Source organism: Bombina bombina, chromosome 7 (genome assembly GCF_027579735.1).
Source record: "Bombina bombina isolate aBomBom1 chromosome 7, aBomBom1.pri, whole genome shotgun sequence".
In the NCBI taxonomy this organism is placed as follows: Eukaryota; Metazoa; Chordata; class Amphibia; order Anura; family Bombinatoridae; genus Bombina; species Bombina bombina.
Window position 1 is genome coordinate 483976180 of NC_069505.1, and position 17544 is coordinate 483993723.

The following is a 17544-nucleotide window of genomic DNA, read 5'->3' on the forward strand; positions in this document are numbered from 1 at the left end:
GGCAGTCATTTCAAAGTGGCCAGAAACAAATAACATTTTTACCGATAAAGGGGATTAAGGGGCCGACGAAATCAGTGCAACTACCCACAATGACCCAGGCATGGTAAAGCAGACTATGCATAAATGTGAAAATGCACTAGTAATGGGTGCCCAGCAAATCCTGAATGTTATCTCATAAGTAAAGAACAGGGGACACAAAAATAGTCGGGAATACCCATAAATACAAAGATCATAACTACAGATGACCTTTTACAGCACCTTCTATATATTTTACTTGTGACCATAAGAACAGAAACAAAATATACAGTTAATGCAAAAACTGTTTTATACACAGGGAGCACTTGTTTAACGCAAACAGAGGCCTGTAAGCACATATTTGAACTGGGCAAATTTATTAACTAGACAGTCATGCTGAGACGAATAGCGGACACAACATCAAATAATACTACTCAGCACCTGAAACTTTAATAACTTCTCCCAACTATTTAGAGATTGATTCATACCTGTCCTTGATTATAATTATCACTCAGGAACTAATCTCAATCCACTACAAATAGCACGCCTCTTTCCATACTGAATAAGTAAATAAATATCAGCGTTACCCCTAACACAGTCATATACTTGCTACTAACCGAATTTCATAATGACTACTAGAAAATCAAATAAAAATGACAAAAATGGAAAACCTTCCAGCAACCCTGCCTCATTGACCTCATTTTTTGGCACGCAAGATTTAAACAAACCTAGTTCACCAGGCTCACCTCAAGAAAATACACCAACTCCTCACCAACATCAAGAAAACATAACCATGCAGCAACAATTATCACTCTTGCAAACAACAATAGAGAAACTACCGTCTAAAACAGATATTGCAGACCTGAATTCATACAAACAGAAATAACTACAGTCAAGAAAGAAATAAACATACTAGGGCTCCAGGATAGAAGTACTGGAAATCAGGCCTATCACAAAATGCATCCTTGATATGCTCTCTACAGGAGAAAGTTGACAATCTTGAGAATAAGGGGAGGAGAAACAATTTGAGAATAAGAGGTATACCTGAAAAAATTACCACAGAAACCCTCCACCCTTATCTCATACAACTCTTTAACACTATCACCAACTCTACTACATTCACAGTCTTGACTATAGAACGAGCTCATAGAGCACTACGACCATGTCCTAAACCAACAGCCCTGCCTAGAGACGTTATAGTCAAACTACTTCAGTTCAAGGATAGATAATTTGAAATGCATCTAGATATATGCATCCTCTTCAATTTTTGTACAAATAATTGCATATCTACCAAGATCTTTGTCCCACAACTATAGAAAAGAGAAAATCACTGAAGTTTATTACCTTGGTACTACAAGAACACAAAATGAAATACCGTTGGGGCTTCCCCTTCAGCTTGATCATTCCACGGGACAGAAAAATTATGATATATAAAGACATCACAGATCTAAAAACCATCTCCAGGTCCGTGGGACTTTCCTTTATTCCACCACATAGCCTCACAGATGAAGAAGACACTTCCGACCACAACAACTCTTCTACTACTAACCAACCATCATCCTGGAATACAGTCACCAGAGATTCTGTAGAGAATGCCTTTCACTGAATATATTTTGTATTGCTTTTGTCCTACAGGTCTTCTTACTTAGGTATAAATACCCTCATTATAGGTAGGCCCTTTATTATAACTTGAATTTACAAAATCCAGATATGATAGTAATGGAGGGAGTACGGGACAAGGCCATTAAAATAACATTGATGGCCGAACTCTGGACTCTATCATAAATGTGACATAGGCAAATCTGCCAAGGCGATGAGGAGGAGAGGCACCCCCCCTCACTTTTTCACCTCTCCACACGAGAGATGACCTCTATTTGTTTAAACATTGTTATTGGTTTTTTTTTGTTAACAAGTTTTACATGTTATGTATTGTTAAAGTTTTTACTTCTTGTTTATTGTCTATCCATCAGACCAGGTGTTTGACTAATACCTCACCAGACAGCAGACTATACTTATCCCCAAATAAAATTGTCACATATTCCTACCAAATCACTCATGACTTCACAAACACACAACCACAAAGGTAACAACCTCTTGAACACTATTACTATCAATTCCAAGGGCATAAACTCTCCTAGGAAAAGTACTACAGCCATAGCAGATTTCAAGCGCCACACAGGTGATATAATGTTATTACAAGAAACCGACTTTCTCAAAGACAGGGAACCCAAAACATTTCACTATAAATATGGCAAAGCATCCTATGCCCCACATCCCAAAAATAAATTCAAGGAGTAGGAATTATAATTAAAGCAAACATCCCCTTCCATGAAATTACAATAATTAAAGACAAAGAAGGGAGATACATTCTCATCTCAGGCCTCTTATACGATTGACCGATCATTATAGTCTCCATATACGCACCAGCCACCAAACAACATAAATTCCTTAAACATGTATCCAATATAATATAAGAACACCAAAAAGACACATTAATAGGAGGCGATCTATTCCCTTGAATACAAAATTAGACTGCTCAACAAATAAAACATCCATGGCTTCTGCCTGTATCACTAAAACCAATCATACAGGGAGTGCAGAATTATTAGGCAAGTTGTATTTTTGAGGATTAATTTTATTATTGAACAACCACCATGTTCTCAATGAACCCAAAAAACTCATTAATATCAAAGCTGAATAGTTTTGGAAGTAGTTTTTAGTTTGTTTTTAGTTATAGCTATTTTAGGGGGATATCTGTGTGTGCAGGTGACTATTACTGTGCATAATTATTAGGCAACTTAACAAAAAACAAATATATACCCATTTCAATTATTTATTTTTACCAGTGAAACCAATATAACATCTCAACATTCACAAATATACATTTCTGACATTGAAAAACAAAACAAAAACAAATCAGTGACCAATATAGCCACCTTTCTTTGCAAGGACACTCAAAAGCCTGCCATCCATGGATTCTGTCAGTGTTTTGATCTGTTCACATCAACATTGCGTGCAGCAGCAACCACAGCCTCCCAGACACTGTTCAGAGAGGTGTACTGTTTTCCCTCCTTGTAAATCTCACATTTGATGATGGACCACAGGTTCTCAATGGGGTTCAGATCAGGTGAACAAGGAGGCCATGTCATTAGATTTTCTTCTTTTATACCCTTTCTTGCCAGCCGCGCCGTGGAGTACTTGGACGCGTGTGATGGAGCATTGTCCTGCATGAAAATCATGTTTTTCTTGAAGGATGCAGACTTCTTCCTGTACCACTGCTTGAAGAAGGTGTCTTCCAGAAACTGGCAGTAGGACTGGGAGTTGAGCTTGACTCCATCCTCAACCCGAAAAGGCCCCACAAGCTCATCTTTGATGATACCAGCCCAAACCAGTACTCCACCCCCACCTTGCTGGCGTCTGAGTCGGACTGGAGCTCTCTGCCCTTTACCAATCCAGCCACGGGCCCATCCATCTGGCCCATCAAGACTCACTCTCATTTCATCAGTCCATAAAACCTTAGAAAAATCAGTCTTGAGATATTTCTTGGCCCAGTCTTGACGTTTCAGCTTGTGTGTCTTGTTCAGTGGTGGTCGTCTTTCAGCCTTTCTTACCTTGGCCATGTCTCTGAGTATTGCACACCTTGTGCTTTTGGGCACTCCAGTGATGTTGCAGCTCTGAAATATGGCCAAACTGGTGGCAAGTGGCATCTTGGCAGCTGCACGCTTGACTTTTCTCAGTTCATGGGCAGTTATTTTGCGCCTTGGTTTTTCCACACGCTTCTTGCGACCCTGTTGACTATTTTGAATGAAACGCTTGATTGTTCGATGATCACGCTTCAGAAGCTTTGCAATTTTAAGAGTGCTGCATCCCTCTGCAAGATATCTCACTATTTTTGACTTTTCTGAGCCTGTCAAGTCCTTCTTTTGACCCATTTTGCCAAAGGAAAGGAAGTTGCCTAATAATTATGCACACCTGATATAGGGTGTTGATGTCATTAGACCACACCCCTTCTCATTACAGAGATGCACATCACCTAATATGCTTAATTGGTAGTAGGCTTTGGAGCCTATACAGCTTGGAGTAAGACAACATGCATAAAGAGGATGATGTGGTCAAAATACTCATTTGCCTAATAATTCTGCACTCCCTGTATACTTAAAGAAATTACATGTCTTGATGTATGGAGAACTTTACACCCAACAACCAAAGATTATTCTTTTTATTCATTCCCACATAAAGTATACACAAGAATAGATTATATCTTCACAGACATCACCAGCATGAGTTTATTCCGATCTGCAAACATAACTCCAGCCACTTGGTCTGACCATGCTGGAGTAAAATGCTCATTCATATGGCCATCTAAACCCATACAAAACTTCAATTGGAGACTTGATGAAAACTTATTAACAAACCCTGAGCTCCAAGTGAGGCTTCAAAACAATATAATAGATTTTTTTCAACAAAACCACCAAAATGACACCTCCCTTCAAAACAACTGGTAGGCACATAAAAGCATGATAAGGGGAAATTTAATAGCTCAGAAAGCTCACATTAATAAACTTAAGAGAGAAGGAATAGCTAATCTCATAACTGAAATAACACATCTAGAAAATTTACACAAACAGGACCCTAAGAATGTGGACCCCCTGCAACTCCTCCAATCCAAGCGTTTCCTCTTAACACCTACCCTAAATAAAGAACAAACCCGACAACACTTGTTCTTAAGACAACAAACATACATAGAACAAAACAAACCAGGGAGAGATCAATGGTACGCTACATAAAAAAAAAATCTAAATCCTCCTACATTTTACATATCAAAGACCACAAAGGAAAATCATAACATTCATCCCATGATATCGCAGAAACATTTTGGAAATAATACCATAACCTATACAATCTTGGCAAAACCAAACCGATGAATGATAATACTACCAAAGCTAGAACACAAAACATCAAAGAATACCTCTCCAAACTAAAATTACCCAAATTAACCCCAATCCAAAAAAGAAAACTTAGATGAACCTTTCTCCCTAGAAGATCTTCAAAAAGTAATAAAAGACCTTCCATCTCACAAATCCCCAGGCCCCGATGGGTTTACATATAAAAATTATAAAATTCATATAGAACATTTAGCAGCCCACATGCGGTCGTCATATTTCAATAACATTGATAAAACACACCCATTCTCGAAACACGCTCTTGAAGCACATATAAAACTGTATTATTAAAACCAAACAAACCACTGGAGCTGACTTCAAGCTATCGACCCATATATTTACTTAACACAGACATAAACATATTTTCCAAAATGCTAGTAAACAGAATAAATACCTTCTTACCAGAACTGATCAATTTAGACCAAGTACGATTCATACCAGGACAAGAGGCAAAGGATAACAGTCAGGGCCTTAAACATAATATTTCAGGCTCAATAACATAAAATACCATTAATTATCCTATCCACTGACACGGAAAAGGCCTTTGACCGTGGAACCTGGGACTTTCTTAAGCTAACTTTAGAGGAAATGGGATTTGGCCAAGACATCATAACTCGCCTATTATCCTTATACTCTCAACCAAATGCCAAAATTCTAATAAATGGAGTCCTATCCGAGTCATTCCAGATAACAAACAGTACTAGACAAGGTTTCCCACTGTCCCCCCTACTTTTCACTTGTGTGATTGAAACACTAGCTGAGAAAATCAGATCACATACTGACATATCAGGTATACGCTTAGGAGACCAAAATTATACTATATCCCTGTTTGCAGACAATATTTTATTCACACTAACAAACCCAGAGATCTCCCTACTAATATTGACCCATGAATTTCAAACATTTAATTTATATTATAACTTCCTTATTAATGTATCTAAATCTGAGATTCTGAACATTACTCTACCAATACTCAAAGCTGAACTGGCACAAAAAAATGACCCCTTTTAAATGGAACCCAAACGCCCTTAAATACCTTGGTATCCAATTAACTACATCCATCGAAAAACTAGTCCAATTTAATTATAACAAAATAAAAGAAGATATAATCAATAATCTGTCCAGCTGGAGATCCAAACAATTATCCTGGCTAGGTCGCATAAATCTAATAAAAATAAATATATTCCCAAAGATTTTATACATCCTACAAACACTACCGATACCATTACCAGAGAAGTACATCATATCACTACAGAAAGCATTCAAGGACTTTACTTGGAATAAAAAACACCCCAGAATTAATAAAAAGACCACGTCCACACCCAAAACACAGGGAGGGCTAGGATTACCTGATCTGGCTTATTATAGATATGCCACCTTCCTACAATGCATAATAGACTGGAACAAAAAAACATAAAAGATGGGTACTTCTAGAACACTATACATCTCATTCCACAAGCATGACTCATTGGCTAAATCAGACCCCCAAATACACAATTTCAACCCGATCATATCAGAAACATATAAAACATGGGATAAAGTTATGCTCCCCTTTCCACACCTCACGTCCAGACCTTCCCAACTTATCTTGTTAATAGATAACGGAGAATTAAAATATGGGCACACACATACTGACACACCATTATCCCACACACCTAACCAAATTCCCGGTATATGAGTGTGTATATGCATGTGTATATGAGTGTGTGAGTTTGTATGAGTGTGTGTTTGTGTATGCATGCATGTATATATGAGTATGTGTATGCATGTGTATATGAGTTTGTATGAGTGTGTGTTTGTGTATGCATGCATGTATATATGAGTATGTGTATGCATGTGTATGTGTATATGAGTGTGTGAGTTTGTATGAGTGTGTGTTTGTGTATGCATGCATGTATATATGAGTATGTGTATGCATGTGTATGTTTATATGAGTTTGTATGAGTGTGTGTTTGTGTATGCATGTATATATGAGTATGTGTTTGCATGTGTATGTGTATATGAGTGTGTGAGTTTGTATGAGTGTGTGTTTGTGTATGAATGTGTGTGTGTTTATGTATGCATGCATTTATGTATGAGTATATGTATGTGTATATGAGTGTGTGTATGTGTGAGTTTGTATGAGTGTGTGTTTGTGTATGAATGTGTACGTGTTTATGCATGTATGTACAGTATGTATATATGAGTATGTGTTTGCATGTGTATGTGTATGCATATATGAGTGTGTGAGTTTGTATGAGTGTGTGTTTGTGTATGGATGTGTGTGTGTTTATGTATGCATGCATTTATGTATGAGTATGTGTATGCATGTGTACTGTATGTGTATATGAGTGTGTGTATGTGTGAGTTTGTATGAGTGTGCATTTGTGTATGAATGTGTATGTGTTTATGTATGCATGCGTTTATGTTTGAGTATGTGTATGCATGTGTATGTGTATATGAGTGTGTGTATGTGTGAGTTTGTATGAGTGTGTTTGTGTATGAATATGTGTGTGTTTATGTATGCATGCGTTTATGTTTGAGTATGTGTATGCATGTGTATGTGTATATGAGTGTGTGTATGTGTGAGTTTGTATGAGTGTGTGTTTGTGTATGAATGTGTGTTTATATATGCATGCATGTATATATGAGTATGTGTATGCATGTGTATGTGTATGAGTGTGTGTTTGTGTATGAATGTGTATGTGTTTATGTATGCATGCATTTATGTATGAGTATGTGTATGCATGTGTATGTGTATATGAGTGTGTGTATGTGTGAGTTTGTATGTGAGTTTGTATGAGTGTGTGTTTGTGTATGAATGTGTGTGTGTTTATGCATGTATGTACAGTATGTATATACGAGTATGTGTATGCATGTGTATGTGTATATGAGTTTGTATGTGTGTGTGTTTGTGTATGAATGTGTGTGCGTTTATGTATGCATGCATGTACAGTATATATGAGTGTGTGTATGTTTATATAAGTGTGTGAGTTTGTATGAGTGTGTGTTTGTGTATGCATGCATGCATGTATATATGAGTATGTGTATGCATGTGTATGTGTATATGAGTTTGTATGAGTGTGTGTTTGTGTATTCATGCATGTATATATGAGTATGTGTATGCATGTGTATATGAGTGTGTGTGTGTGTGTGAGTTTGTATGAGTGTGTGTTTGTGTATGAATGTGTATGTGTTTATGTATGCATGCATTTATGTATGAGTATGTGTATGCATGTGTATGTGTGTATGTGTTTGTGTATGAATGTGTGTGTGTTTATGCATGTATGTACAGTATGTATATATGAGTATGTGTATGCATGTGTATGTGTATATGAGTTTGTATGTGTGTGTGTTTGTGTATGAATGTGTGTGTGTTTATGTATGCATGCATGTACAGTATATATGAGTGTGTGTATGTTTATATAAGTGTGTGAGTTTGTATGAGTGTGTGTTTGTGTATGCATGCATGCATGTATATATGAGTATGTGTATGCATGTGTATGTGTATATGAGTTTGTATGAGTGTGTGTTTGTGTATTCATGCATGTATATATGAGTATGTGTATGTGTATATGAGTGTGTGTATGTGTGAGTTTGTATGAGTGTGTGTTTGTGTATGAATGTGTATGTGTTTATGCATGTATGTACAGTATGTGTATATGAGTGTGTGTGTGTGTGAGTTTGTATGAGTGTGTGTTTGTGTATGAATGTGTATGTGTTTATGTATGCATGCATTTATGTATGAGTATGTGTATGCATGTGTATGTGTATATGAGTGTGTGTATGTGTGAGTTTGTATGAGTGTGTGTTTGTGTATGAATGTGTGTGTGTTTATGCATGTATGTACAGTATGTATATATGAGTATGTGTATGCATGTGTATGTGTATATGAGTTTGTATGTGTGTGTGTTTGTGTATGAATGTGTGTGTGTTTATGTATGCATGCATGTACAGTATATATGAGTGTGTGTATGTTTATATAAGTGTGTGAGTTTGTATGAGTGTGTGTTTGTGTATGCATGCATGCATGTATATATGAGTATGTGTATATGAGTTTGTATGAGTGTGTGTTTGTGTATTCATGCATGTATATATGAGTATGTGTATATGAGTGTGTGTATGTGTGAGTTTGTATGAGTGTGTGTTTGTGTATGAATGTGTATGTGTTTATGCATGTATGTACAGTATGTGTATATGAGTGTGTGTGTGTGAGTTTGTATGAGTGTGTGTTTGTGTATGAATGTGTATGTGTTTATGTATGCATGCATTTATGTATGAGTATGTGTATGCATGTGTATGTGTATATGAGTGTGTGTACGTGTGAGTTTGTATGAGTGTGTGTTTGTGTATGAATGTGTGTGTGTTTATGCATGTATGTACAGTATGTATATATGAGTATGTGTATGCATGTGTATGTGTATATGAGTTTGTATGTGTGTGTGTTTGTGTATGAATGTGTGTGTGTTTATGTATGCATGCATGTACAGTATATATGAGTGTGTGTATGTTTATATAAGTGTGTGAGTTTGTATGAGTGTGTGTTTGTGTATGCATGCATGTATATATGAGTATGTGTATGTGTATATGAGTGTGTGTATGTGTGAGTTTGTATGAGTGTGTGTTTGTGTATGAATGTGTATGTGTTTATGCATGTATGTACAGTATGTGTATATGAGTGTGTGTTTGTGTATGAATGTGTATGTGTTTATGTATGCATGCATTTATGTATGAGTATGTGTATGCATGTGTATGTGTATATGAGTGTGTGAGTTTGTAATATATTTTTTATTCCTTGATGTTTGTGTCATGATTAGTAACAGCTGATAGCCAAGACTGGGCTCTTACAATTGAAAATGCAGTCCTATTGGACAAACACCCAATGACAACTTCCTGTTTTTAATGATATAATGTGTATATAATGCCGGTAAATGTAACCATTTTTATTCGCTTTTATCTGAGGAAACGACCCAGTTGGGGTTGAGAAACGCGTCATATATTAAAGCTTTTTATTACAAGAAGTTGTCTATGCTTTGTGGTATTTCAATACCATACAACAACACACCAAGTTCTACTTTCCAGTTGAAATTATCCATACTAAGAAAAAGGTTGCCTAGGGGGCACCAGCAAAGACTCCAAGGAACGTTATCCATCCAGTGTACTAGCCACTGTTAAGTGCTAGCAAGCTATCACGCACTGGTCACAGCACAGTGCCTCTTGTTCTGGTAAGCACACCATTTGTCTACATATGTTTGCTCACAATACCAGACAATATTACGCTATTGTGGCGCCCTCTCTCTTTTCCTTCCTGCATTAGTCTATTCCCTACTCTCTGGGACCAAGAGGAGCTGCCTACGTTTACTCCACCACTTCATCTCAGAAGAAATACATTTATCATCTTCTTTTCCGAAAAGGGACAAACATATTGAAACGAACCAACAGGAATCCCTTTTGTATCAAGGACATAATCACTAACCGGTTTTACGGTAGAGTTGCATACTGACTTTGTTAGTTAAGATATGTTTTATGCTTCATACTTTTTTTCAGCGCGCTTTCTTTATCCCCATCTGGGATAATTCATGTTTTTCACCACAAGAGAGTATCAAAAAGCAGCGGCTGTTTTAATGTTTCATATATATAACATTCTTATATGACTTATCTGTTTGCAGTGTTTTATCTTGTTTTCTGCTATATGATCAGTTTTATATTCAATTCACTATTCACATTGTATTACGGCTATTAATATTTAGAGACTATCTCACATTGTTTATGTACACACACTACTTGTTCACCATTTGAATATCGATACCCGCTACTCACAAATGCTGTTTTTTTAAAACCCACTAATATTAATTTTGTGTAACTAATCACATTGATCACGTAGGTCTCACGCATCACCAATCACATCTCACGCATCACCGTCACGCCCACTGACCAGATTTCCCTTCCGAACATTACACAGCGTCAGTATACCTCTAGATACGCACAGGTATTTTCTTCTTTTTTATTAATTGCCACATATATAATGAGCACATTACATTCATTTGTCTACCAGCACATCTTTTTTCAAAACAGAGATACCCGTCACTTATAAATGTTGTTTTTCAGAACTCACCATTAATTATTTTGTGATATCAATCACATTGAACACGTAGGTTTCACGCATCACCAACCACAGCTCACGCATCACTGTCACGCACATACACAATCAGTGCATTACATTCACAGTGGCTTTTGCCTACTAGCACACCCTTCTCTATCACATTACAAGCAAATATCAGACCACTGATACTTGTTCACTTTTTTCTATTAACTAACGTGTTACACTATCTACAACTGGAGTTTATTAATTTATGTACACTGATTTACAAAATATTCAGTTTTGAAACTGCTAAAACGTTTCATTTTTTAACACAAACAGTACTCATAAGACGCCAGGCTAACAGCAGACAATATGAACTTCTCCATTTTATGATAATTCCTCCATTTTATGATAACTGATACATCAGTTTACAAGTCAGAAACAATATCTCTCAAATATAACTATTTATATATCCCTATAGAGCCAATAACACACCACTACATTTCATCCTTTCAGCACTCTTACGATACATACATTCAAAAACACCTATTACCTAAACTGAAAATTTCTATATTATATTCCTTTTTGAAAAAATTAATTACCAATATAATATGCAGTCCAAGGAAGAAAGAAACTCTAAACGCATGGGTTTCAATCTATCTAAAGAAATTTCTGTTGTGGAAATACTATCTGAAACCCATGACATCAAACCTATGAGAGACCTCTTCTATTTATTAGAAGAGGAAATTAACAAAGAAAACAGACATTGGTGGGACCTCACCACCCTAGAGAAATATTTAGAAATCAAACATATACCTAGAGGACTTAGATTGCTGAAACATTGCTCATTCAAAGACAATGCTGAAACCATAAAAAGGTGGTATGAAGCTTTGGATGAATGCTCTTTCAGCCTAATTAAAATCCTAATAGACCATAGGAGACAATTGTACAATCAAAGTAGTCTCAATATAGATAAAATCCAAACAGATCTCAAAGTTTATCAACAAAATCCAGAATACAATAAAATAAACAAAGACATCAATGATAGAACTGACAGATATCAAGAAAATCTAGTTAATAATAAAAACAAGAAACTACAAAGAGATCACGAAGATTACATTAATGATTGTGTTTACACATATAACCGTAGGAATGACTCACAAGAGAATATAATAAACTATAACAATGATAATCAGAATGATTGGACAAGGGTCCAACATAGGGGCAACAAGATCAATAAACAAAAGGCTCAATTTAACCAATTTGACAGTAACAATCCACATATACAGAGCAATCAATCACACATTCCAAACACATGGTCTCAAAATCGCACACCTTACTCTAGTCAAAATAGACCACAACATAATACTCAAACCAGACCACAACAACACACATACTACAATCAAAGAAATGGATTTCAAAAGAATCAACACCAAACCCATTATAGAAATAACCATTCCAAAAACTCTTATCAATCAACACATGTTCAGCAACAACACCTTTACAATCCACACTCTTACCAACACAGTCAAGCACAACAACACAATTTCAACAAACCAGTACAATCACAACACATACACCAAATGGGAGAAACTCCTCCCACTTACAAAGATCACTATTATGGAGAACCAAACAACAGCTACCAATATCAACACATAGACCACATTCCATCCATCAAACAACCAATACTAGGTCCTAGACCCAATGGGCCAACTGTATATCAAAACATCACAAAACATACAACACAACATGGTACATTTGAACACCCTAATAGATTTAGAACATTATCTATTGAACACCAAGGGGCCTATGCAGATTCAGAAAGCCCCAGCACCAGCAATAGTCCATCACCTTTTTTAGGGTTGGGCCCCCCAATGAGAACAGAGAGCCCTCAAATAAGATCAGGCAAAAGACCTCACACTTTAGAAAACGAGGTTCAAGAGGCAGAGCCCTTGCCGCCAAGGAAAAGGAATTATCCAGATTAGATCAAGGAATTTTTAACCTTTCCACACACAAATTATCTATTTCAGAAAAAAGAGTATTAAAGCGAGGACTATCCTTTTGTCCACCAAATTCGCCAAAAATGTTTGATATTTTTGTCGATTTAAACAACTTTACACGAAAACTAACCCTACAGAAGTATTTTGCAAATAAAAATTTAAGAAACAAACAAATAGAATCCTCTCAAGCACAACCAATTTTGACTGATTCTATGCCCCCTAACAAAAACATAACTTGCATATACTCAGACACTAACGATCTCACCAATCACCTTTTTGATGGCTACATACATATTGATGTTAAAAACAAATCTAATTTTAATCCCACTAATGTAGGGAAAGAATATATAGAGTTATATCAAAATATGGTCTTGGAGGATTTTGAGAAACATTTAAAATCCAAAAAGAAAAAGAACAATTTTTGTCTTTTGAGTTACCAGAGAGCTATCTCTAATCTTAAGAATAATTCTAATATCATCATCCGCGACGCTGATAAAGGCGGCGGAATTGTGATCCAAGACATAACCGATTATATCAAAGAAGCAGACAGAATTCTTGGAGACCCAAACTATTATCAAATTTTAAATGGGGATCCCACGGAAAAATACTTGCGCTCTTATACCGAACTCATAGAAAAAGGCGTGTCTTTAAATATACTAAACAAAAATGAAAAAGATTTTCTAAAAATACAAAATCCGGCCATTGCACACTACTATCACTTACCAAAAATTCACAAAAATAAAACCAATCCTCCAGGACGACCTATTATTGCCGGTATCGGCAATCTCACCTACAATCTGTCATACTTTATAGATCAATATTTACAAAAATACGTAATAACATTACCATCATATATTAAAGACAGCACTCATCTATTACAACATTTACACAACATCAATATTGACAATAGAAATCTCATCTGGATCACTTGCGATGTTAGCTCTTTGTATTCCAACATTTCACACAGTTTAGGTTTAGTTGCCATTTCTCATTATTTGAAAAAAGATATTTTTTTACCCAATTTACAATGTGATTTTATTTTAGAAAGCATTCTTTTCATATTACAACACAATTATTTCATCTATCAAGACAAATACTATCTTCAAACCAAAGGGACGGCCATGGGGACCAGGTTTGCCCCAAGCTTTGCTAACCTTTTTATGGGTTATTTTGAGGAGAGATACATCTATCCGACAGAGTTTGGGGCAGACCTGGTCTTCTATGGCCGATATATAGATGATCTTATCTTCCTATGGGAGGGAAACATCACTAGGGCCAACCAATTTATTGAGCATTTGAACCACAATGACATGGGTTTGGAATTCACGGCAAATATACAAATTCAAAACATTGAATTCTTAGATCTTATATTAAGTATGGACAAATCTAATATCACCTCAAAAACTTTTTTTAAAGATGTTGACAGCAACAGTTTTTTAAATTATCATAGTAACCACCATAAAAACTGGCTAAGTAATGTACCATACAGTCAATTCCGTAGGATACGACGTAACTGTAGTGACTATAACATCTTCTTAGAACAGAGCCAAACACTATACAACAGATTCATAGAAAAAGATTATCCCCCCAGTTTGCTCGACAAGGCTCTAACAAAAGCCAAAAATTTAAATAGAGAGGAGATTCTATCAAACAACAAAATCACCAATACAGAAAACACATTTGGAAAAGAAACCATCTTTACAACACAATACAATTCAGATTTTAATCAGATCAAACACATATTACAAAAACATTGGTATATTATACAAAGAGATCCTGTCCTTAAACATTTAGTTAAAGACACCCCTAAAATCGTATACAGGAGAGCGCCCACACTCAGAAACCAGCTAGCTCCCAGTAAAAAAGTCAAACACAAATTAACTAACAAAATATCACACCATTCAAACAAAAACAGGGGTCTGTTTGGCACATTTGGAATTTTCAAATGTGGCAAAACAGGATGTGGATCATGCAAAATTATAAGATCAGGCATAAAAAATTTCAAGTCCACTGTAACAGGCGAGTCTTTTCAGATCCCTATTTTCTTCAATTGCAATTCCTCTTTCACAGTCTACCTTATGGAGTGTATATGCGGCCTCCAATATGTAGGCCGCACCTCCAGGAAGCTGAGAAACCGATGGGGAGAACATCATCGCAACTGCAAAAATTCCAAAAAAAATAAAATCAAACATAGTATACCCAATCACTGTCTGACCAAACATAATGGGAACCCATATATTTACAAATATATTCCTATTGACTTCGTTCCCAAAAGCTCAGATTACAACAGACTTAATAGACTCAGACAACGTGAGACATATTGGATCTATCGATTGAAGACACTGTATCCTTACGGGCTCAATGCCAGTTTGGATTTGGCAGCCTTCAATTGATAGATCACAGCCATTTCTATTATTATTATTCTTTATTATATTTTTTATTAATATCATTTCTATCTTCCATTCATAATGCAATGTGATTTCAATGTGATTTCATAGGCAACCAAAATTTCAAATTACAATATATTTTCTACCATACAGTGGAGATTTAGATTAACACATATTTCTATATACAAAAAACATACATTTTAAACACTTCCAATATTCCATTACCAAATATATATTTTTTTTATTTTCACATACACATACCCATCACATCACTCACAAGTAGACAACTTGCTATCAAACAAAAGTTTATATATCCATTCATGTTTATATTATCAAGCTATCAGATATATTCCCCAACAGAGTTTTTGAAACAAAAAACCTTTCATCACACCGGGCTGATAGCAGCAGACACCAAATATAGTGACACTTAAAAGTTAAACAAGATGACTCTTAGGAAATACAATGTTAAAACATTGCTTTCAATATTTGATACAAAATTACAACCTTGCGGGTTACCAATAGAGCCAATATTCAGGTCTTCCACTGATTTTACACACTATCGAATTATTCATACACTCACTTATATGACCTTGCATGCAAAACTTGTTTCTATATGCACGGTCAGAGTTATCCAACACACCACAAAACATCAATCCATAGATAGATACAAGCTTGCAGCACGTTTATTATCAGACATGATATAACAATATCACCAAAACAAATATATACACGGTAAGGTAAAGGAGCCCCCCTCTACAAAAGGGAGTCCATTTATTTTGCTATATGTATTCTTTTTTTCCCATATGCCAACAGCTAGTTAGATCGTAACAATTTCACAGACACAAGTACAAAATTACACACTATAAGATCTGTATATCGATTTGTTTATAATGCTTTTTTACAAATCTTCTATATAGGGAATTTTATATATATATTTTTTATTCCTTGATGTTTGTGTCATGATTAGTAACAGCTGATAGCCAAGACTGGGCTCTTACAATTGAAAATGCAGTCCTATTGGACAAACACCCAATGACAACTTCCTGTTTTTAATGATATAATGTGTATATAATGCCGGTAAATGTAACCATTTTTATTCGCTTTTATCTGAGGAAACGACCCAGTTGGGGTTGAGAAACGCGTCATATATTAAAGCTTTTTATTACAAGAAGTTGTCTATGCTTTGTGGTATTTCAATACCATACAACAACACACCAAGTTCTACTTTCCAGTTGAAATTATCCATACTAAGAAAAAGGTTGCCTAGGGGGCACCAGCAAAGACTCCAAGGAACGTTATCCATCCAGTGTACTAGCCACTGTTAAGTGCTAGCAAGCTATCACGCACTGGTCACAGCACAGTGCCTCTAGTTCTGGTAAGCACACCATTTGTCTACATATGTTTGCTCACAATACCAGACAATATTACGCTATTGTGGTGCCCTCTCTCTTTTCCTTCTTGTATGAGTGTGTGTTTGTGTATGAATGTGTGTGTGTTTATGTATGCATGCATTTATGTATGAGTATATGTATGTGTATATGAGTGTGTGTATGTGTGAGTTTGTATGAGTGTGTGTTTGTGTATGAATGTGTACGTGTTTATGCATGTATGTACAGTATGTATATATGAGTATGTGTTTGCATGTGTATGTGTATGCATATATGAGTGTGTGAGTTTGTATGAGTGTGTGTTTGTGTATGGATGTGTGTGTGTTTATGTATGCATGCATTTATGTATGAGTATGTGTATGCATGTGTACTGTATGTGTATATGAGTGTGTGTATGTGTGAGTTTGTATGAGTGTGCATTTGTGTATGAATGTGTATGTGTTTATGTATGCATGCGTTTATGTTTGAGTATGTGTATGCATGTGTATGTGTATATGAGTGTGTGTATGTGTGAGTTTGTATGAGTGTGTTTGTGTATGAATATGTGTGTGTTTATGTATGCATGCGTTTATGTTTGAGTATGTGTATGCATGTGTATGTGTATATGAGTGTGTGTATGTGTGAGTTTGAATGAGTGTGTGTTTGTGTATGAATGTGTGTTTATATATGCATGCATGTATATATGAGTATGTGTATGCATGTGTATGTGTATGAGTGTGTGTTTGTGTATGAATGTGTATGTGTTTATGT